The following is a 24,021-nucleotide window of genomic DNA, read 5'->3' on the forward strand; positions in this document are numbered from 1 at the left end:
AGCTGGGGAGCCACCACCACCAGCATGCGCAGGCATATGAAGGCCAAGCACCCCACAAGGTAGGACGAAGGCCGTTCACCGCCTCCGGTTTGCACCACTGCCTCTCCCCCTATGCCCCAACCTGCCACTGAGATCCAACCCCCCTCTGAGGACACAGGCACGAGTGCCTACCGGCCTGCACCCACACCCTCACCTCCGCTGTCCTCGGCCCCATCCAGCAATGTCTCTCAGCGCACCGTCCAGACGTCGCTAGCGCAACTGTTTGAGCGCAAGCGCAAGTACGCCGCCACGCACCCGCACGCTCAAGCGTTAAACGTGCACATAGCCAAATTGATCAGCCTGGAGAAGCTGCCGTATAGGCTTGTGGAAATGGAGGCTTTCAAAAGCATGATGGCGGCGGCGGTCCCGCGCTACTCGGTTCCCAGTCGCCACTACTTTTTCTGATGTGCCGTCCCAGCCCTGCACGACCACGTCTCCCGCAACATTGTATGCGCCCTCACCAACGCGGTTACTGCCAAGGTCCACTTAACAACGGACACGTGGACAAGCACAGGCGGGCAGGGCCACTATATCTCCCTGACGGCACATTGGGTGAATTTAGTGGAGGCTGGGACAGAGTCAGAGCCTGGGACCGCTCACGTCCTACCCACCCCCAGAATTGCGGGCCCCAGCTCGGTGCTGGTATCTGCGGCGGTGTATGCTTCCTCCACTAAACCACCCTCCTCCTCCTCCAACGCAACCTCTGTCTCGCAATCAAGATGTGTCAGCAGCAGCAGCATGTCGCCAGCAGTCAGTGTCGCGCGGCGTAGCAGCACAGCGGTGGGCAAGCGTCAGCAGGCCATGCTGAAACTACTCAGCTTAGGAGAGAAGAGGCACACGGCCCACGAACTGCTGCAGGGTCTGACAGAGCAGACTGACCGCTGGCTTTCGCCGCTGAGCCTCCAACCGGGCATGGTCGTGTGTGGCCGTAACCTGGTGGCGGCTCTGCAGCTCGGCAGCCTCACGCACGTGCCATGCCTGGCCCATGTCTTTAATTTGGTGGTTCAGCGCTTTCTGAAAAGCTACCCACACTTGTCATACCTGCTCGGAAAGGTGCGCCGGATCAGCGCACATTTCCGCAAGTCCAAGATGGATGCTGCCACCCTGCGGACCCTGCAACATCGGTTTAATCTGCCAGTGCACCGACTGCTGTGCGACGTGCCCACACGGTGGAACTCTACGCTCCACATGTTGGCCAGACTCTATGAGCAGCGTAGAGCTATAGTGGAATACCAACTCCAACATGGGCGGCGTAGTTGGAATCAGCCTCCTCAATTCTTTACAGAAGAGTGGGCCTGGTTGGCAGTCATCTGCCAGGTCCTTGGAAACTTTGAGGAGTCTACCCAGATGGTGAGCGGCGATGCTGCAATCATTAGCGTCACCATTCCTCTGCTATGCCTCTTGAGAAGTTCCCTGCAAAGCATAAAGGCAGACGCTTTGCGCTTGGAAACGGAGGCGGGGGAAGACAGTATGTCGCTGGATAGTCAGAGCACCCTCATGTCTATGTCTCAGCGCGTTGAGGAGGAGGGGGAGGAGCATGAGGCGGAGGGGGAAGAGACAGCTTGTCCCACTGCTGAGGGTACCCATGCTGCTTGCCTGTCATCCTTTCAGCGTGTATGGCCGGAGGAGGAGGAGGAGGAGGATCCTGAAAGTGATCTTCCTAGTGAGGACAGCCATGTGTTGCGTACAGGTACCCTGGCACACATGGCTGACTTCATGTTAGGATGCCCTTCTCGAGACCCTCGCGTTACACGCATTCTGGCCACTACGGATTACTGGGTGTACACACTGCTTGACCCATGGTATAAGGAGAACCTTTCCACTCTCATACCCGAAGAGGAAAGGGGTTCGAGAGTGATGCTATACCACAGGACCCTGGCGGACAAACTGATGGTAACATTCCCATCCGACAGCGCTAGTGGCAGAAGGTGCAGTTCCGAGGGCCAGGTAGCAGGGGAGGCGCAGAGATCAGGCAGCATGTACAGCGCAGGCAGGGGAACATTCTACAAGGCCTTTGCCAGCTTTATGGCTCCCCAGCAAGACTGTGTCACCGCTCCCCAGTCAAGGCTGAGTTGGCGGGAGCACTGTAAAAGGATGGTGAGGGAGTACGTAGCCGATCGCACGACCGTCCTCGGTGACGCCTCTGCCCCCTACAACTACTGGGTGTCGAAGCTGGACATGTGGCCTGAACTCGCACTGTATGCCCTGGAGGTGCTTGCTTGTCCTGCGGCTAGCGTCTTGTCAGAGAGGGTGTTTAGTGCGGCTGGGGGAATCATCACGGATAAGCGTACCCGCCTGTCAACCGACAGTGCCGACAGGCTTACACTCATCAAGATGAACAAAGCCTGGATTTCCCCAGACTTCTCTTCTCCACCAGCGGACAGCAGCGATACCTAAGCAATACGTAGGCTGCACCCGCGGATGGAAGCATTGTTCTCTATCACCATCAAAAACGGGGACATTTTTGCTTCATCAATCTGTGTATTCTATTCATCCTCCTCCTCCTGCTTCTCCTCCTGAAACCTCACGTAATCACGCCGAACGGGCAATTTTTCTTAGGCCCACAAGGCTCAGTCATATAATTTTTGTAAACAATTTTTATACGTTTCAATGCTCATTAAAGCGTTGAAACTTTCACCTGAACCAATTTTTATTTTAACTGGGCTGCCTCCAGGCCTAGTTACCAATTAAGCCACATTAAGCAAAGCGATTAATGGGTTTCACCTGCCCTCTTGGTTGGGCATGGGCAATTTTTCTGACGTACATTAGTACTGTTGGTACACCAATTTTTTGGGGCCCTCGCCTACAGTGTAATCCAATTAATTTTTTGCCCACCTGCATTAAAGCTGACGTTACATCAGCTGTAACGGGCAATGCAATGGGATATATTTATGTACCACCGGTGGCTTCCTGGCACCCACCCATGCTGTGGGTCCACAGGGAGTTGAAAGTGCATGTGTCTTCTTCTAAAGAACCCCAGTCTGACTGGGGCATGCAGTGTGGGCCGAAGCCCACCTGCATTAAACATGACATTACCTCAGTTGTGATGGGCAATGCAATGGGATATATTTATGTACCGCCGGTGGGTTCCTGGCACCCACCCATGCTGTCGGTCCACACGGAGTTGTAACTCCATGTGTACACTTCTAAAGAACCCCAGTCTGACTGGGGCATGCAGTGTGGGCCGAAGACCACCTGCATTTAATCGGACGTTACCTCAGCTGTGATGAGCACTGCAATGGGATAAATTTATGTACAGCCGGTGGGTTCCAGGGAGCCACCCATGCTGTGGGTGCACACGGAATTCCCATTGCGGAGTTGTACCTGCCTGTGACTATTTATAAAAAACCGCGGTCTGACTGGGGCATGCAGACACCTTGACAGAATGAATAGTGTGTGGCACATAGGTTCCCCATTGCTATGCCCACGTGTGCAGCTCCTGATGGCGGTGGCACAGGATTATATTTCTCATTGCCTCTGTACAGCATTGTGGGCTATCACCCCGCCACTTTTAAAGAGGGTCTCTGCCTAGCCATGCCAACCCTCTGCAGTGTGTGCCTGCCGTTCCTCCTCATGGCAGACGCACTTATAAATAGACATGAGGGTGGTGTGGCATGAGTGCAGCTGAAGGCTGCGCTGGGACACTTTGGTGTGCGCTGTGGACACTGCGTCGTGCGGGGGGGGGGGGGGGTTGGGCAGCATGTAACACAGGAGAAGTGGCAGCGGAGTGTCATGCAGGCAGTGATTGTGCTTTGTTGGAGGTAGTGTGGTGCTTAGCTAAGGTATGCATTGCTAATGAGGGCTTTTCAGAAGGAAAAGTTGTTGGGAGGGGGGTGGGCCCACTCTTGCCGCTATTGTGGCTTAATAGTGGGACCTGGGAACTTGAGATGCAGCCCAACATGTAGCCCCTGGCCTGCCCTATCCGTTGCTGTGTCGTTCCCATCACTTTCTTGAATTGCCCTGATTTTCACAAATGAAAACCTTAGCGAGCATCGGCGAAATACAAAAATGCTCGGGTCGCCCATTGACTTCAATGGGGTTCGTTACTTGAAACGAACCCTCGAGCATCGCGATAATTTCATCCCGAGTAATGAGCACCCGAGCATTTTGGTGCTCGCTCATCTCTAGTGTAAATGTCTTCCCTACAAACAGAATCTATGTGCCTAGCCACAAGTTTACTCGCCATCGTTCCTGCAGTCACTGGAAAGCTTGTGGATCTTCTGCATAAAAATGTAACTGGCCCCTTGATTCCAAAGGCCCTGTTTACCAAACTCAAACCCAAGTCATCAAATACACACAAACTCTCGCAGTATGCAAAACTGCTATAAGCAATCGCCTTACCTAGAATAGTTGGCATCCTCTGTCTCGCAGCAAAACTATTCTTGTGATACAATACCTTAGAAGCTTAGAGGTAGACGAAACTATTCGAATGAGCATAAATTCAAACAAAAATGTGCTAAACTATACCAGCGGTACTCGACTAGTTTTTGTAAAGGTCCACTTACTGGGTCTTCCGTCAGGTGAAGGTCCGGTAAAAACAGGTAATGAGGATTAAAACAAAACATGCAATGATAATTATGTATAGGTTACGGTACAGTTATGATGATACGAATTTCTATAGATCTTTGCCATAACATTTTTATTTTCCCATTATTAGCTGTATGAGAAATTGTTTTTTGTAGAATGAGTTGATGTTTTTGTTTATACCATTTTGGGGGACACACAGCTTTTTGAATACTTATGAGTCAGGATACTAGTTCTACTGTACATAGTGATAACACTTATACTGCATTTACCTCCATTGATCAGAGATGACATTTTCTCTGATTGACGAGGTCTTTTTTTTTATGTACTTCTCTATCTGGTTCCAGACTGCTATCACCACCTATGATTCAGCTCTGCACACTCTTCTCATCCTGATGCTAGCCCTCTCAGTAACTCCCTCATAGTGAAAAGCACCCCTCTTAGTTATACGGCCCCTCTGTGGTCCCTTTTAGTTATAATAACCCCTTGTGGTCCTTCTTTGAGTGTCACCCAGTGGTCCTTCTTGGTTATGCTTGGCCCCTTTGGTTATAATGTCCCTGTCCACTAACTCCTCTATCAGTCAGTCCCACGCAAAAACCACACTCCCCCTCTCTACAACTGCTTGATCATACATGCAAAGAAAGATCAGTCTCCCACCTTCAACTCTAAAGTACAGTCCTATGTAAACATTACACTCTCCCTCCCATCATCTTCTCCTACAGTCCCATGTGAAAAACTCAATACTCCCCCTATCTTCAGCCCCTCAACCTACCCCTCCAATATACAGCCCCATGTAAAATATTTCTCTGCCTCCTTTCAGAAAATCGAATATACAGTCCCACATAAAAAATACATCTCTTATCCTCCCTTCTGCCCTATCCAACATACAGTGCCATGTAAAATCTTCTCTCTCCTACTTTCACCAGTACACACATGTAGATAAGCACTCTGCTGCCTCCTGCTATGGGCCACAGTGCAACTGTGGCTCAAGATCACTGACGCTCTAGAGTTGGGGAGGAACAAAGCTACACTACAGTGTCAGGACACTGAAAGGCATTAGTGAAGGGGAAGGGAAACTGGCAGTGGCTTCTTCACCTGGCCCGGACAGCAAGGATCTGAACTGCTGGTGGCCGATGTCTACATTTGGACCCTGGTCCATCTGTTGAGTAAAGACCTAGCAACAGCAGAGTTGCGCCAAGCATAAATGGTAATGACTGCATTATGCAATTAGGTTAGCTTGGCCGAAAGGTGCCCATTAGAGATAAGCGAGTATACTCGTTTTGAGTAATTACTCGATTGAGCACCGCGATTTTCGAGTACTTCAGTACTCGGGTGAAAAGATTCGGGGGGTGCCGGGGGGCGGGGGGAGGCGTGGCGGCGCGGGGGGTAGTAGCGGGGAACAGGGGGGAGCCCTGTCTCTCTCCCTCTCCCCCCCACTCCCCGCTGCAACCCCCCACTCACCCACGGCACCCCCCAAATCTTTTCGCCCGAGTACGGAAGTACTCGAAAATCGCGGTGCTCAGGCGAAAAAGGGGCGTGGCCGAGTACGCTCGCTCATCTCTAGTGCCCAGTGTTCTGCGTTACAGGTGTAGCACGTCTAACATCCTTGTTGGCACTGCTACATCTGTAACATTAAACTATATGGTCATTTAAAATCAAGAGGGTGTCCTGCTAAATATTTGAAAGAAGCTTATAAAAGAGTCAATGATACCAAATGGGATGATCTTCTGAACTCTTTACGACATATTTCGAAATCTGACCAGATGATTTGGTTCATTGGCATGTATGACACTTATTCTACATGTTTTCCAGACTCTTAAAAAATTCCGGCCAATGTTATATGTGGATTCAGACCTTACAATGGTTATTCCTAGAAATCCCATTATCACACGTTGGGTCTCCCTGAGTGAATAGCCATTATGACCCTAGCCCCTCACAGGGTTCAAAGATCTAGTTGGTAATTATCCTCGCTGGAGCTGTGCCTTCTGTTCATTTATGTTAAAATCTGAGAACTTTATTAATCCTCTTGATGATACGATTTACAATCTCGAACAATTTGTCAACTGCCGTGCCACAGGAGTTATTTAGGTTGCCACCTGCACTTGCCCTTAGATCTATGTAGGCAAAATCATACAGGAATTTCACTGCAGGATTTCAAAACGTGAGTTCTATTAGAACAATGGTGAAAACTCCTGTAGCACATAAATTCTCTTCAGCAGGGAAACATTTCCACTTTGAAGTTCTGTGGCTTATGGGAATCGAAATTTGGCCCACGCAAAGGTTACATTAATAAACAAGAGACTAGATGGATTTTCTAATTGGACTCATTGAGCCATAAGGGTCTTTTTGAAGAACCCCTTGTTGCCACTTTTTATTAATTGACACCTCCCATCACTATTCTTAATGTACTGATTTGTGGAATGATTTTATCTCCATTACCTCTATAAGGCTTTATTCACACAAGCATTTTATTGCGGCAATTTTGCCACGATAAAACGGTGGCCGAAAATCACAACCATCTGATGCATTGGATTCCAATGCATTTGTTCAGATTGGCGATTTTTTTGGAGTGTAAAATTGGATGTCCAAAAAAGACAGCGCACACAGTGCGCATTCCAGTCGGCCGCTTTTACACTGACCGTAAAAGATAGGCTTTGACCTATCTTTTACCGAAATATGCCCACTGGTCCTATGGACTCCTATGGGACTCCTTCAGCCTTTCCTCCCTTTCTCCACCCCTTGCCGACTGTGAGTAAAGGGAGGGGGCAGGAGAGTAGCACACTAGCTCTGCTTAGCTCCCACCCTATCTCACCTCTTCAGCTGGCTGGCAGCTGGCAGGGGGAGGAGACTGGGTGGGAGTTTAACACACTAGCTCCTGCCCCATCCTGCCCCCTCCCTTTGCTGGCAGCTAGGCAAGGAGCGGAGAGGGGGGGGGGGGAGTTTAGCAGAGCTGAACTCTCTCCCTCCGCCTGATGGTATTTCAGCCTGCAGTCGTCTTAATGGGCGTTAAAATGGAAGAAGCAGCCGCCACTTGGTCACGGCTGACTCTCATTCCTCCGATTTTCGGCCACGTGGCAGTCGCAACGTGGGTGACCGTAAATTGCAATGCCTGTGTGAAGGAGCTCTAAGTGATATAATTTCTTTTACATTTTTGGCCTCCCTTACTGGTTGTTAGTCAGAATGGAATACTTGCCTTTTGTGGTGGGAGTCAGGTGTACATTTTTATAGTTATCACATGCTGGTGTAACAACTTTTGTACAATAACACATTAGGATCCATGAATTGGAATTATCAGTGTTTATTAGTTGGAATTGTATCGGGACTTTTGCACCAATAGCATATTCCTCCTCCTTTAGTACTTTTACTGTTGACGATAAGGAATTGAGAATGAATGGTGTCAGGACCGCCTGCTCTCGGGGTGTCCGTGCCCGCACCCCCGATCCTATCACCCAAGTTGATCGGGTGCGGCGCAGGGGAGTCCCGATCTTGGTGACCTCCCTCGGCCGCCGGGGTCCCGAAAATTGGCTCCGGTCGCACGCTCCTGTGCTCAGGAGGCAGCGCCCGGGTAATCAGGTTGCTAGGGATACGGCGATGCCGTCCCTGTTGCCATGACTTTCTATCAGCATGTTCTGCACTCGTTGCTGGATGTCTGGGTCTCTGCACTTACTGACTTAGGTCTGGGTCTGGCTGCTGGCAGGCTCCCTGCCCCAATCAGTTGTTGGGGCGGGAGTTCTGACAGCATTTAAACGTGCATTTTTTCCTTCATGCTTTGCCAGTGTATGTTTGTCTCCAGGCTACACCCTAGTTATCCTTGCTTGATTTCCCGTTGTGACCCTCTGCTTTTGGACCTGACTCTGACTTCGCCTGATCCCTGGTACCACATATTCTCCTGTTGCCAACCCGGACTTCCTGACTTGCCTCTGTGTCTGTTTGTCTCTGTATTTGGTTGTAAGTCTGACCCCTTGCCCCGCTTCCCTAGTGAGTATAGGGACCGTCGCCCAGTTGTCACCCTGGGGCCTAGCCCAGGGGGGCAAGTAGGTAGGGACAGGGGTTGTGGGTAGCTTTAGGGACTTCCAGTACCCGAACCCCAGTACCCTGACAAATGGCTTGCATGTTAAGTTGGTAATAGTACATTATTCACTATGACTTCACCTGATTACATTTACTAATTTTTTTGATTATGTAGCAAACATTTTTTGCTTTTGCATTAGTGAATATTTACAGGCTTGCTTTTTGTGAATGCAAGTGATCATGTGGTTATTCATTCATCCAGTATTATTGGTTTATGAGGGAGGTGGGCAAAACTCCGAGGCCTCATTCCACCAGTTGATTATGTAGCTGCCTGTTACTATGGAAAAACTTGATTGGAGTAGAGTGGAAAGACACACCTTTGTTATAGGATGGGGCAGTCTATTTATTCATTAAAGCCTTATTCACATGAGCATTTTTACGTGGCTATTTAGCCGTGTAAATCCATAAGCCGCAAATCGTGACCATCTGAAGCATTGGTTTCCAATGTATTCAGTCAGATGACTGATTTTTAGCTGACTAAAAACATTGCTCCGGAAAAAATAGGACATGTGCAACTAAAATCGGAGACTGAATTTATACGCTGCCGGAAAAGATACATCTTGCCCTATCTTTTGGCTGATACACGCTGGTGGCTCCCATAGATTCCTATGGCAGCAGCAAAGAAAGTGAGGGGGGGGGGGAGTTTAGCAGCAGCCAGTGCTGCAAAAAACTTACAGGTGCTGCTATTTAGGCATTAGAAGTCATTCCGAGGATTTATGCAGAACAAGGGATTTCTGGGCTGCAGCATATTTTTTTGCTTACAGCCGTGTGAATGGACGAGAAAACTCTAATTTTGGCCATGACTCGATTATGGCTTTTCTTTATTCATGTGATTTTTATGGTGCGTGCAGGCGGTCGTAAAAATGCATATGCTCGTGTGAAGGAGCCCTAAGGACTCCCACACACTTGCGTTTGCGTTTTTTGTTAACGCAATTGTCAATGGGACTTTCTAATGTTAAAAGCACAACGCAACGCAATGCAGTTGCATTTTTGGTGCGTTGCGTTGTGTTTTTAACATTAGAAAGTCCCATTGACAATTGCGTTAACAAAAAAAACGCATATGCTCGTGTGAAGGAGCCCTAAGGCTGATGGTGATGTTTTAAAAGCTCTACCCTTCGATAATGTCAGGGCGAATTTTGTTCTATATTTATATAACAGTTACTGCACCTTGCGACTGGGACCTTAAGGCTTCATTCACATGGGCATCAGTTTAACGGAAAGTAGACGACTAAAAAAAATGCGATTATTAAAACCCATGGTTTTCTATGGGTTACTTCAGATGAATGATTTTTTTTAATGCACCTAAAAAAAATCATGTGCCAAAAGATTTTAACGCGGATATTTCTCTCCATCAAAAGATCATGTTCTATCTTTTGACAAAAAAAGCCATCTGCTCCATAAACTCCTTTGGGAGTTTAACAGTGGCTAGTAGAGATGAGCGAATGTACTCGTCCGAGCTTGATACTCGTTCGAGTATTAGCGTGTTCGAGATGCTCGTTACTAGAGGCGAGCACCACGCGATGTTCGAGTTACTTTCACTTTCATCTCTGAGACGTTAGCGCGCTTTTCTGGCCAATAGAAAGACAGGGAAGGCATTACAACTTCCCCCTGCGACGTTCAAGCCCTATACCACCCCCCTGCAGTGAGTGGCTGGCGAGATCAGGTGTCACCCGAGTATATAAATCGGTCCCTCCCGCGACTCGCCACAGATGCATTCTGACATAGCTCAGGGAAATTGCTGCTGATGGTGGAGCTGCTATAGGGAGAGTGTTAGGAGTTATTTTAGGCTTCAAGAACCCCAACGGTCCTTCTTAGGGCCACATCTAACCGTGTGCAGTACTGTGGAGGCTGCTTTTTGCAGTGTTGCACGTTTTTTTTTGTATATCGGCCGTGCAGAGCATTGCGTCCTCAGTCTGCAGTAATTTTACATAGTCCAGGGCCAGTAGTGGTGAGGCAGGGACAGTGAAAGACATATACTGTGTATATAGGCAGTGGGTTTTTCCAAAAAAATTTGGGAAAAAACATTCTATTTAGGCTGCCTGTGACCGTCCTGAGTGTACTGCGTCTCTGCTGGGGGTAGTAGTCCTAATTAATACGCAGCCAGCTAAGTGTTACAGCAGGCTTGCGCAAAATTCTTTCCTGGCTCTGCTGTGCGTTCCGTAAGCAAAGTCAGCCTCCAACCACAGGCCAATAAGCAGCACATTTAATTACAGCGTTCTGTTTCTGCACTACTGGTAATACACCATGCTGAGGGGTAGGGGTAGGCCTAGAGGACGTGGACGTGGACGCGGGCGAGGACGCGGAGGCCCAAGTCAGGGTGTGGGCACAGGCCGAGCTCCTGATCCAGGTGTATCGCAGCCGACTGCTGCGGGATTAGGAGAGAGGCACATTTCTGGCGTCCCCGCATTCATCTCACAATTAATGGGTCCACGCGGTAGACCGTTATTAGAAAATGAGCAGTGTGAGCAGGTCCTGTCGTGGATGGCAGAAAGTGCATCTAACAATCTATCGACCACCCAGAGTTCTGCGCCGTCCACTGCTGCAACTCTGAATCCTCTGGCTGCTGCTCCTCCTTCCTCCCAGCCTCCTCACTCCATGAAAATGACACATTCTGAGGAGCAGGCAGACTCCCAGGAACTGTTCTCGGGCCCCTGCCCAGAATGGGCAGCAATGGTTCCGAATCCTCTCCCACTGGAGGAGTTTGTCGTGACCGATGCCCAACCTTTGGAAAGTTCCCGGGGTCCGGGGGATGAGGCTGGGGACTTCCGGCAACTGTCTCAAGAGCTTTCAGTGGGTGAGGAGGACGATGACGATGAGACACAGTTGTCTATCACCTCAGGTAGTAGTAATTGGAGTAAGTCCAAGGGAGGAGCGCACAGAGGATTCGGAGGAAGAGCAGCAGGACGATGAGGTGACTGACCCCACTTGGTTTGCTACGCCTACTGAGGACAGGTCTTCAGAGGGGGAGGCAAGTGCAGCAGCAGGGCAGGTTGGAAGAGGCAGTGCGGTGGCCAGGGGTAGAGGCAGGTCCAGACCGAATAATCCACCAACTGTTTCCCAAAGCGCCCCCTCGCGCCAAGCCACCCTGCAGAGGCCGAGGTGCTCAAAGGTCTGGCAGTTTTTCACTGAGAGTGCAGACGACCGACGAACAGTGGTGTGCAACTTTTGTCACGCCAAGATCAGCCGGGGAGCCACCACCACCAGCCTCACCACCACCAGCATGCGCAGAGATATGATGGCCAAGCACCCCACAAGGTGGGACGAAGGCCGTTCACTGCCTCCGGTTTGCACCGCTGCCTCTCCCCCTGTGCCCCAACCTGCCACTGAGATCCAACCCCCCTCTCAGGACACAGGCACTACCATCTCCTGGCCTGCACCCACACCCTTACCTCCGCTGTGCTCGGCCCCATCCACCAATGTCTCTCAGCGCACCGTCCAGCCGTCGCTACCGCAAGTGTTGGAGCGCAAGCGCAAGTACGCCGCCACGCCACGCTCAAGTGCTAAACGTGCACATAGCCAAATTTATCAGCCTGGAGATGCTGCTGTATAGGGTTGTGGAAACGGAGGCTTTCAAAGGTATGATGGCGGTGGCGGCCCCGCGCTACTCAGTTCCCAGTCGCCACTACTTTTCCCGATGTGCCGTCCCAGCCCTGCACGACCACATCTCCCGCAACATTTTACGCGCCCTCACCAACGCGGTTACTGCCAAGGTCCACTTGACAATGGACACGTGGACAAGCACAGGCGGGCAGGGCCACTATATCTCCCTGATGGCACATTGGGTGAATTTAGTGGAGGCTGGGACAGAGTCAGAGCCTGGGACCGCTCACGTCCTACCCACCCCCAGAATTGCTGGCCCCAGCTCGGTGGTGGTATCCGCGTCGGTGTATGCTTCCTCCACTAAACCACCCTCCTCCTCCTCGTCCTCCTACGCAACCTCTGTCTCGCAATCAAGATGTGTCAGCAGCAGCATGTCGCCAGCAGTCGGTGTCGCGCGGCACGGCAGCACAGTGGTGGGCAAGCGTCAGCAGGCCGTGCTGAAACTACTCAGCTTAGGAGAGAAGAGGTACACGGCCCACGAACTGCTGCAGGGTCTGACAGAGCAGACCGACCGCTGGCTTGCGCCGCTGAGCCTCCAACCGGGCATGGTCGTGTGTGACAACGGCCGTACCTGGTGGCGGCTCTGCAGCTCGGCAGCCTCACGCACGTGCCATGCCTGGCCCACGTCTTTAATTTGGTGGTTCAGCGCTTTCTGAAAAGCTACCCACGCTTGTCAGACCTGCTCAGAAAGGTGCGCCGGCTGTGCGCACATTTCCGCAAGTCCCACACGGACGCTGCCACCCTGCGCACCCTGCAACATCGGTTTAATCTGCCAGTGCACCGACTGCTGTGTGACATGCCCACACGGTGGAACTCTACGCTCCACATGTTGGCCAGGCTCTATGAGCAGTGTAGAGCTATAGTGGAATACCAACTCCAACATGGGCGGCGCAGTGGGAGTCAGCCTCCTCAATTCTTTACAGAAAAATGGGCCTGGTTGGCAGACATCTGCCAGGTCCTTGGAAACTTTGAGGAGTCTACCCAGATGGTGAGCAGGGATGCTGCAATCATTAGCGTCACCATTCCTCTGCTATGCCTCTTGAGAAGTTCCCTGCAAAGCATAAAGGCAGACGCTTTGCGCTCGGAAACGGAGGCGGGGGAAGACAGTATGTCGCTGGATAGTCAGAGCACCCTCCTGTCTATATCTCAGCGCGTTGAGGAGGAGGAGGAGGTGAAGCAGCTTGAGGAGGAGGGGGAAGAGACAGCTTGGCCCACTGCTGCTTGCCTGTCATCATTTCAGCGTGTATGGCCTGAGGAGGAGGAGGAGGATCCTGAAAGTGATCTTCCTAGTGAGGACAGCAATGTGTTGCGTACAGGTACCCTGGCACACATGGCTGACCTCATGTTAGGATGCCTTTCTCATGACCCTCGCGTTACACGCATTCTGGCCACTACTGATTACTGGGTGTACACACTGCTCGACCCACGGTATAAGGAGAACCTTTGCACTCTCATACCCGAAGAGGAAAGGGGTTCGAGAGTGATGCTATACCACAGGACCCTGGCGGACAAGCTGATGGTAAAATTCCCATCCGACAGCGCTAGTGGCAGAAGGCGCAGTTCCGAGGGCCAGGTAGCAGGGGAGGCGCGGAGATCAGGCAGCATGTACAGCACAGGCAGGGGAACACTTTATAAGGCCTTTGACAGCTTTCTGGCTCCCCAGCAAGACTGTGTCACCGCTCCTCAGTCAAGGCTGAGTCGGCCTGTAAAAGGATGGTGAGGGAGTACGTAGCCGATCGCACGACCGTCCTCCGTGACGCCTCTGCCCCCTACAACTACTGGGTGTCGAAGCTGGACACGTGGCCTGAACTCGCGCTGTATGCCCTGGAGGTGCTTGCTTGTCCTGCGGCTAGCGTCTTGTCAGAGAGGGTGTTTAGTGTGGCTGGGGCAATCATCACGGATAAGCGTACGCGCCTGTCAACCGACAGTGCCGACAGGCTTACACTCATCAAGATGAACAAAGCCTGGATTTCCCCAGACTTCTCTTCTCCCCCAGCGGACAGCAGCGATACCTAAGCAATACGTAGGCTGCACCCGTGGATGGAAGCATTGTTCTCTATCACCATCAAAAACGGGGACCTTTTAGCTTCATCAATCTGTGTATTCTATTTATCCTCCTCCTCCTGAAACCTGACGTAATCACGCCGAACAAGGCTCAGTCATATAATTTTTGTAAACAATTTTTATACGTTTCAATGCTCATTAAAGCGTTGAAACTTGCACCTGAACCAATTTTTATTTTCACTGGGCTGCCTCCAGTCCTAGTTACAAATTAAGCCCCATTAACCAAAGCGATTAATGGGTTTCACCTGCCCTCTTGGTTGGGCATGGGCAATTTTTCTGACGTACATTAGTACTGTTGGTACACCAATTCTTTTGGGCCCTCGCCTACAGTGTAATCCAATTAATTTTTTGCCCACCTGCAATAAAGCTGACGTTACATCAGCTGTGCTGGGCACTGCAATGGGATATATTTATGTACCGCCGATGGGTTCCAGGGAGCCACCCATGCTGTGGGTCCACACGGAGTTGTAACTGCATGTGTCCACTTCTAAAGAACCCCAATCTGACTGGGGCATGCAGTGTGGGCCGAAGCCCACCTGCATTTAATCTGACGTTAGCTCTGCTGTCCAGGGCACTGCAATGGGATACATTTATGTATAGCTGGTGGGTTCCAGGGAGCCACCCATGCTGTGGGTGCACACGGAATTCCCATTGCGGAGTTGTACCTGCCTGTGACTATTTATAAAAAACCGTGGTCTGACTGGGGCATGCAGACACCTTGACAGAATGAATAGTGTGTGGCACATGGGTTCCCCATTTCTATGCCCACATGTGCAGCTCCTGATGGGGGTGGCACAGGATTATATTTCTCATTGCTTCTGTACAGCATTGTGGGCTATCGCCCCGCCCCTTTTAAAGAGGGTCACTGCCTAGCCGTGCCAACCCTCTGCAGTGTGTGCCTGCGGTTCCTCCTCATGGCAGACGCACTTATAAATAGACATGAGGGTGGAGTGGCATGATGGCAGGTGAAGGCTGCGCAGGGACACTTTGGTGTGTGCTGTGGACACTGGGTTGTGCGGGGGGGTTGGGCAGCATGTAACCCAGGAGAAGTGGCAGCGGAGTGTCATGCAGGCAGTGATTGTGCTTTGTTGGAGGTAGTGTGGTGCTTAGCTAAGGTATGCATTGCTAATGAGGGCTTTTCAGAAGTAAAGATTGTTGGGAGGGGGGGGGGGCCCACTCTTGCCGCTATTGTGGCTTAATAGTGGGACGTGGGAACTTGAGATGCAGCCCAACATGTAGCCCCTCGCCTGCCCTATCCGTTGCTGTGTCGTTCCCATCACTTTCTTGAATTGCCCAGATTTTCCCAAATGGAAACCTTAGCGAGCATCGGCGATATACAAAAATGCTCGGGTCGCCCATTGACTTCAATGGGGTTCGTTATTTGAAACGAACCCTCGAGCATCGCGAAATTTTCGTCCCGAGTAACGAGCACCCGAGCATTTTGGTGCTTGCTCATCTTTAGTGGCTAGTGCTGTTAATCAATGACAGGTGCCTCTAGTGAGACATTTTACGTCATTTTACATTGTTTTGCTGATCTACGGATTTTAGGGCTGCGGCGTCAATGCCCTGCAAGACGCCGCAGTAGCAGTGTAAAAATCGCAAAAAAATAGCCACGACTTGGTTGCGTATATTCTTCGTTCACGCAATTTTAAGCTCTGTTAGATGCAATTTCTAAGCGAGGCAATTGGAGTGCTAAAATGACATTCTTGTGTAGGAGGCCTAAGGCTGCAGTATGGTTCAGTTCACACTAAGAACACTCATGTGCTGATATACATGTACTATATACATGGAAGCCCACAGTTGTAGCATCTGTATTTTTAAGCTTATTATGGTGGCCTTTTAATATATACTAAATTGTGATTTACTGATAGGGTAACCTAGGGTGGCTATTAAGTCGTTAGGACTTTTGAGTAATTGATAAGTTAAAGCATAGGCCAGAGTTACCAATGACTAATATTCCATTTTTATTTTTCCAAAATTATAAAATTAAAATAAAATTTGTTGTCATTTAATTGTTTTTCATTCACGTGCTATATACGATAAGTAAATATATATTTTTATGATTACTTTCATTTTATTGCAATTCAGTAATAATTCAGTAAACTTTACCATCATTAAACCCAACTTTATTACTGTATCATATTCGACATCAAATTTTCAGTGGAAAGCATTCGAAGTGACTTATAGACATTATAAATCATATTAACTAATAATTATTAGAGATTTCATTTAACAAGATTCATGCATTTTCAGCTAATGGATTACATTTTTCCCAATAAATTTTATAGCATAAAAAGTAACATTTTAAAAAGGTCTTCATTAATCTTAAAAGGATTTTTGATTTAAATTTACCTCCTAACCAGTTTGGATTTAATTAGGTGTGATTTCACGATGCATGTGACTTATTGTGGTTTCAAATTGACATGCTATTAACGTTAATATACTGTAGTTATATACTAGCCAGATTTCCAGGAACAGTTCCACATTGTATATATATACATTCTGTCCCTTATTAATGCCCTTAAGTGTGGTGAAATTATGGCCGCAGTTTATATCTAGTTTCTAATAAAGTGTATTATAATACCCTATGATAAAGCTAACATACGTGACTTATAATGCTGGAAACTATGTTTAGTTGTTGCTATTAACCTTTAACTGTGGACCTAGAGTCTCACAACCCCCCCCCTTCCTATTCTAGATTTCCGACTAAATTTAGGCCTCCCTCACACAGACGTTTTTGTACAGCGTTTAACACTGCCTTTTCAGCGCTGCGCTAAATGCTGTACAATGCTCCCATTCATTTCAACAGGGCTGTTCACACAAGCGTCAAAGCATTGCGATTTGACAGTGATGCATGTTCTATCTTTGGCCGTTTTCAGCCATGTTGCCCTTTGAAATGAATAAGCAGCGGTTTCAGCACTGCTGAAAACGCGGCACAACTTAGTACCCCATTTTTGTCAGTGCTAAACGCAAGCGCTAGCTGCACTACATTAAAAAAAACTCCGAGCAAGATGCCAGCCACTTGTCAGCGATGATAGAGCATCTTTTGCAAGTGATGGCATTTGAAGACCCCGCCTTCATCAAGAGATTGCTCTGATTGGTTCCTCGAGCACAGGCTCAGCCAATCAGAGCCAGTGCTCAATGAACCAATCACAGCCATTCTATAAACGTTTGTGATTGGTGCACCCAGCGCTAGCTCTGATTGGCTGAGCAGGCGGCTCAGCCAATCTGAGCAGTCTCTTGCTGGAGGTGGGGTCTTCAAACCCTATCACTAGCAAAAGATACTCTATCAGTGCTGACAAATGCCGGAAGCCTGCCCGGAGCTCCGGAGAACAGTGGGAGAGACCAAGACGTCGCCTGCTAGGTGAGAATTAATTTTTTTTTAGCTTCCTTGGTTGCGTTTTCAGCTGAGCTGAAAACGCTGCCTTAAACACTGGCAAAATGCATGCCAACACTGCTGAGACCGCAGTAAACACAGCATTGAAAAACATTTCATTTCTGTTAACGCCAGTGTGAGGGAGGCGTAAGACTGAAAAGTTCCTATAGTTCTTCATTATGTAACATAACTAAAATATATAAATAAAAGTTGATTATTTCTACATGTTTGTAAATTATTTATAACCAGAAAATTAATAAAAGCAAGTTATTTTAAACATCCAGTTCATTATTGCGCAAAAAAATCAACCACAATATATAGGAGACTGTGAGACCCCACAGAAGTGTAACAAATAAATCACATCCACAGTTGAAGGTTAAAGGGGTTTTGTCATTAAAAAAAAAATATCCAAACTTACCTATTCCTTCCCTGTCAGTATCCTTATCACATCTTTTCCTGGTTGAGCTTCTCTAGTGCCCCAGATCAGCTCACTGCAGGCTGGGCCCAGCTTGTTATGAAGGCTGCTTTATCACAAACTCCTTCCTGCTGGGTCAGTGAAGGTCACATCCCTGTGCTGTAGCTTCACTGCCTAGGAAGGAATTGTAATCTATTTCAGAGACAGCTCGCATGAGCAATCTCTGAAGAAAATAGGCAGTCCTCCTGCTGGCCTGTGAAGTGCGACTAAAGTACATTGGCAGACGGCCAACCTAATGTACATAACCTCACAGGAAGGAGAAGAATCAGGCAGCTGGAGGTGAAGTGAGCCCCAAACTGCAGGAGACAGGAGAAGATAAGGTAGGGGAAGATCTGGTAAGTAGACTGATGGGGGAGGAATAGATAAGTAGAGCATTTTTCTTTTTTAGTGACAGAACCCCTTTAATGTAATAAAACTCATACATGTATAGCAATGCTGTGAGAACCATTGGCATTGCACAGCATTCTTACAGTCCTAATAAAACCAGCCTTACATACTATATACTGAGCTTAAAGGGGTTGGCGTCTTAATTCTTTTGTTAAAAATAATAAATCTGCTTTCCTCAATGTAGTTCATCAGTGTGTAACATTAGGGCTCAGTCACACGGGTGATGATCCGCCCGTGTTCCTGCACAATAAGACAGCCGCACCGCGTGCGGACGACTCTCTGCATGACCGGCTCCATTGCCGGCCATGTATTCTTTCTTCCGGCAGCATGGAGAGTCATCCGCACATGCAGTGCAGCGGTCTTAATCATGCAGGAACACGAGTGGATCGCGCCCGTGTGACTGAACCCTTAATCTGTGGGTCAAGTCAGGGCCTGGCCAATAGCACAAATATCAAAAAAGTCTAATAAAATCACTGCAACTATCTATATCACTGCAACTCTTATTGTTTACTCCATGTTGATCTTCAAAACTGACGATTGTAATAGAGTTTAATTAAAAACTTTGCACTGTTTGTCTTCTGAGGCTTCTACATATCACCGCATCACCTCCTGAGAGTTGTCACGTCGATAATCTCTCCTGTGCTTTTTAAAGGGGTTGTCCCGAGGCAGCAAGTGGGTCTATACACTTCTGTATGGCCATAATAATGCACTTTGTAATGTACATTGTGCATTAATTATGAGCCATACAGAAGTTATAAAAAGTTTTATACTTACCTGCTCCGTTGCTGGCGTCCTCGTCTCCATGGTGCCGACTAATTTTCGCCCTCCGATGGCCAAATTAGCCGCGCTTGCGCAGTCCGGGTCTTCTCCTCTTCTCTATGGGGCTCCGTGTAGCTCCGCCCCGTCACGTGCCGATTCCAGCCAATCAGGAGGCTGGAATCGGCAATGGACCGCACAGAAGCCCTGCGGTCCATGAAGACAGAGGATCCCGGCGGCCATCTTCAGCAGGTGAGTATGAAGACGCTGGACCGCCGGGATTCAGGTAAGCGCTGTGCGGGTGGTTTTTTTTAACCCCTGCATCGGGGTTGTCTCGCGCCGAACGGGGGGGGGGTTTAAAAAAAAAAAAAACCCGTTTCGGCGCGGGACATCTCCTTTAACTCAGGAACTAGGATTGCTCGCTGAATGGAGGTGGAGTGGAATATAGGTTGCTCCGGCCACCCGTCTCCAATCACAGTAAACAGGCTGTTGTTTCTAGATATGGTACCATAACCAAGCTTACTACATAGATACTGTACCAGAAGCAAGATTACTACAAAGATACAGTACCAGATCCCAGCTTACTACATAAATACCGCAACAGAACCAAGATTAGTATATAGATAAAAGTATATCCACTATCAGTATAAAACAACAAAAAAATACAGATCCATCAAAAGCATACATTTTGATGTAAATTTGCTGCTGATTTCACCGTTACGTTGTAAAAGGTTAAATCTATGCTGAAAGTCAGTTGCATAAATTGACAAGCTAAGGGTAGGTTCACATGGTGGAATTCACAGTGGAATTTTCTGCTTAAATTCTCCTTTTAACAAAAGGCGACATAATCCGTAGTTTCTGCCACGTTTTTTGTCACAGATCTTAAAACAGATTAGCCCTGTCAATGGGCAAATTTCACGTGCAGAATTCCAATGTGGAAACATGCATTTCCGCATTAAGAAGTGACATGTCAGTACAGTTTTCATGATCCCTGGGGTCCCAGCGATCAGATTCCCATCCCAGTAATCATACATCTACACCCTGGGGATAGGTGATATACATGCTTTTGGTGAGCTAACCCCTTTAATATTGCCCAAGTGATTTAATAGCACAATGTTTTCTCCATGGAAACTCCTTAAGACATCACAGACAATCCCTTCCAGTTGGAGCTTCTTCAGTAATCAGTAGACAGATAATTTAGCATGGGTTCCCTTTTCTATGGCGTCCATTTGTCCTATTAAGGCTTTATTCACATGAGCCTATGTTGCCACGTTTTCATGTCCAGACGATATACGCGACCATCTGAGGCATTGGATTCCAATGCATTCCTTCACATGGGCGAATACGCGGTGCATAAAAAAGTAGAACATATATGTCCGAAATCCACACCTGCTATTATACGCTTGGTAAAAAGATAGTTCTGGTTCTATCTTTTGACCGATATATGTTGGCAGCTCCTATAGACCCATGCGCCATTTCATGCATTAAGCATGCAGTGTGCTGGGGAAAACTGTATGGAGACCAGCGTTGGAAATGCCAGGCTTAGTAAATTTCCCCCATTGTTCTAAAAGATACTATTACAATTCCCAGTCATTGCTACTAGACTTGTTTTAAGTCTAATATTGCCTTGCAGGAACGCTGCCTTCCAATAGATGGTGCTGCAGAGGTACTGTTCCTCCAATTTGCATATTTCCCAGAGGAGCATGGATGGCCTTCTAAATCTCCTCACACGTTCTAGGTGCTCTCCCTAAGGAGAAATGTTACTTTCCTGACAAACATCCTGAGAACATAGGAAATTCTAGAATTCAACATAGAGAAGTTTAGATATTCCCAGAGATTTGATGTCAAAGGTAAATTTTGAAACTCTTAAGAAACATATGCAATCATTTTCTATAGTTTCCACATTTATAGCACCATAGTGTCCTGAAATAACAGTATGACACACATCAGAACAATGTATAAAAGGCTGCACGTCTCCACACACCACGTCTTGTTCTTAATGTTCCTGCGGAAGGTATATTTGAAAAGAAATGTCGGCAGAACATTTGAAATAAAAATCTAAAATAATTTTGAAACAAGTGTACATGTATATGTATTGTAAGCAAGCAAAAAAGAAAATGTCAGGCAGGGTCACAAGAGCAGAGAATATAATGGATCAGACGTGTGTGAGACTGCTGTGAGCAGGAGGGTGCCTTGAGAAGCAAAAAAAGAGGATGTTAACAAGCTGTTATAAGCTGATGGATCATTTACAAATTGCACAGTAGGAGAGAGCTGCACTATTCACACCTATAATAGGAGCAATTAAGCCAGAAAAAAATATTACCTAAGGGCGAGCACCCACTGGCGTTTGCGTTTCCCGCGGGAAAAAAACGCAGCGTTTTCGCCGCGTGTCCCGCGTTTTTTCCGCGCGTTTTCCGCGGCGTTTTTCGCGGCGTTTTCGCGGCGTTTTCGCGGCTTTGCCATTAATTTCCATGGAGAAAAATAAGGACACATATGCAACTGACAGTTCCTATGTTAAAAACGCAAACGCAATGCAAAAAAAACGCCAGTGGACAGGAACACATGTTATCTCTATGCCTGTGCAGGAAAAACGCAAAACGCAAAACGCAAAACGCAGGTAAAAAAACGCCAGTGGGTGCTCGCCCTAAAGGGTTTATTTGATAAGGGGCGTCCCATTAAAGAAGCATTAAACCCATTTATTTTAATAGAATGGAATCTGTTGCCCAATATTTGCCCTATTAAGGTGGATGGCCTGATTATCCTCATCCCATTAAAGCAACACACATTGCACAAAGTCATCTGTTCAGTTTGCTCTGAAGGAATGTATAAAAGGTTTTTCTCTTTTCTCAAATCTCACAGGAAAATGCCTGCGCCACACAAAGCCTAGTAAAAGATCCCCTGTGCTGTTAGAAGAGTTAGCAACTTTGCCAAGTCTTATTCTCTTGATACTCTATAATAAGAAACGATGTATCAGGAATGCTCGTGTGCCGTCTTCAGCAGATGAAAGTGCATTTCGCTAGGGTTACCTGTGATGATGTGAGTGAGGACGTGACGGATATGACTGGGGTAGTGGATTGCTAAGAGATGTTGAAGGTTTTGGCAGCAGCAGAATTATAATGTGAGCTTCCTATCAAAACTGATTAGAGAACATTAGTGTGACCAGGACAAGATTCAGCTATAGGTACAGGTGATATGTGGATTTAGTTTGACCCCTTATAAAGCTAAGATAAAGGTAAAGTAAATTTACAAATAGTCTTCTATAAAAAATGTGTTATCGCACACCTACTGTCTGTTATATTAAAACCACCTGTCCAATATTGCGCACTACATGGTTATGCAGCCCTATACACAGCAAACCGGGATGCACTATGTGACATCCTACTACTGCAGTAGTCAGCATTACCGTTTCTAGCTCTTCTGTGGGATCAGACAAGACTAGCTAGCCTTCATTCCCCATGCACATCAATGAGCCTTATTCTTCTTTCACATAAACGTTTTATCGCGGCTATTTTGCCGTGATAAAACGCTGTCCGAAAACTGTGACCATGTGAAGCATTGGATTCCAATGCATCCATTCAGATGGGTGATTTTTTTGGTGCATAAAATCTGCCAGCTGGAAAAGATAGCGCATACAATGTGCATTCCGGCCGGCAAATTTTATGCACACCCGGAAAAGATAGGACTTGTCCTATCTTTTGTGGGAATACACTCAGCTCTTTTGGGAGTCACCAGAAGAGGAAAGGGGGAGGGAGTTTAGCAGTGTCTTGCATTGCTAAAGTCCCTTGCTGGCAGCTCCCATAGGCTAGGGGCGGAGAGGGCAAGGGAGTTTAGCCATTAGCCCTTCCAAGCTCCTGCCTCGGCAGCGAGCAAGGGGCAGAGAGGGGGAGGGAGTTTAGCAGAGCTGAACTCTCTCCCCCCGGCCGATTGTATTCCGGGATGCAGCGTATATATAACGCAGCCTGGCTGTCTGAATGGGCAAGAAAATGGGAGATGTAGCCAACTTGGTCACAGCTGTCTCTTGTTCATTCGATTTTCGGCAACAATGCAGGCAGCTAAAAATTGCAAGACCCGTGTGAAAGAAGCCTTAGGTGTCCATGGCACTGTGATGGTTCACCAGTTGTCCATCCTTGAACTAATTTTTGGTGGGTACTAACCACTGTAGGACTCAAACAGATGGGCATGATTTAACCCCGCTATGCAGGGTGATGATCACGGATGCATAGCGGGACAAAACGAAATCATTGATATCAATGTTTTCATTTTCCCTAGCAGTATTCTTGCCTGTTAATACTTCGTGCAAGAAAGATAGGGGTGGAATTTTCTTCTTGCTGTTTTATTCAAACTCACGCAGAATAGCTGTTACCATGCGGCCATTGCTGGTCCTCCCGGGGCCGCGGTGTGCAGGGCATCGCGGACAGGGCACGTCCCCCCTGCTTGTTGTCCAGCTGCCAGGGGCACGGGTGCCTGACCGAAATGGGCGGTGTGGTGTGCGCACCTGTGAGTGCAGCTGCCGTGCACGAGCTCCCTTTTGTTGTGCTCTGTTGGGAGTTGGCTGTCTCCCTCTCTCGCCCCCTGAGCCAGTTATTAGTTTCCCTCAGTGTGTTAGCTAGTCTGCTTCTGTTGGCCTCCTGCTTCTGTCATCTTGTCTGCTATACTTTTATTATTATCCACCAGGTTTTTCAATCTGCCTCAGTTCTGCTTAATATTGTTCATGTTGGTTATTTTCATC

Source organism: Eleutherodactylus coqui, chromosome 12 (genome assembly GCF_035609145.1).
Source record: "Eleutherodactylus coqui strain aEleCoq1 chromosome 12, aEleCoq1.hap1, whole genome shotgun sequence".
Classification (NCBI taxonomy): domain Eukaryota; kingdom Metazoa; phylum Chordata; class Amphibia; order Anura; family Eleutherodactylidae; genus Eleutherodactylus; species Eleutherodactylus coqui.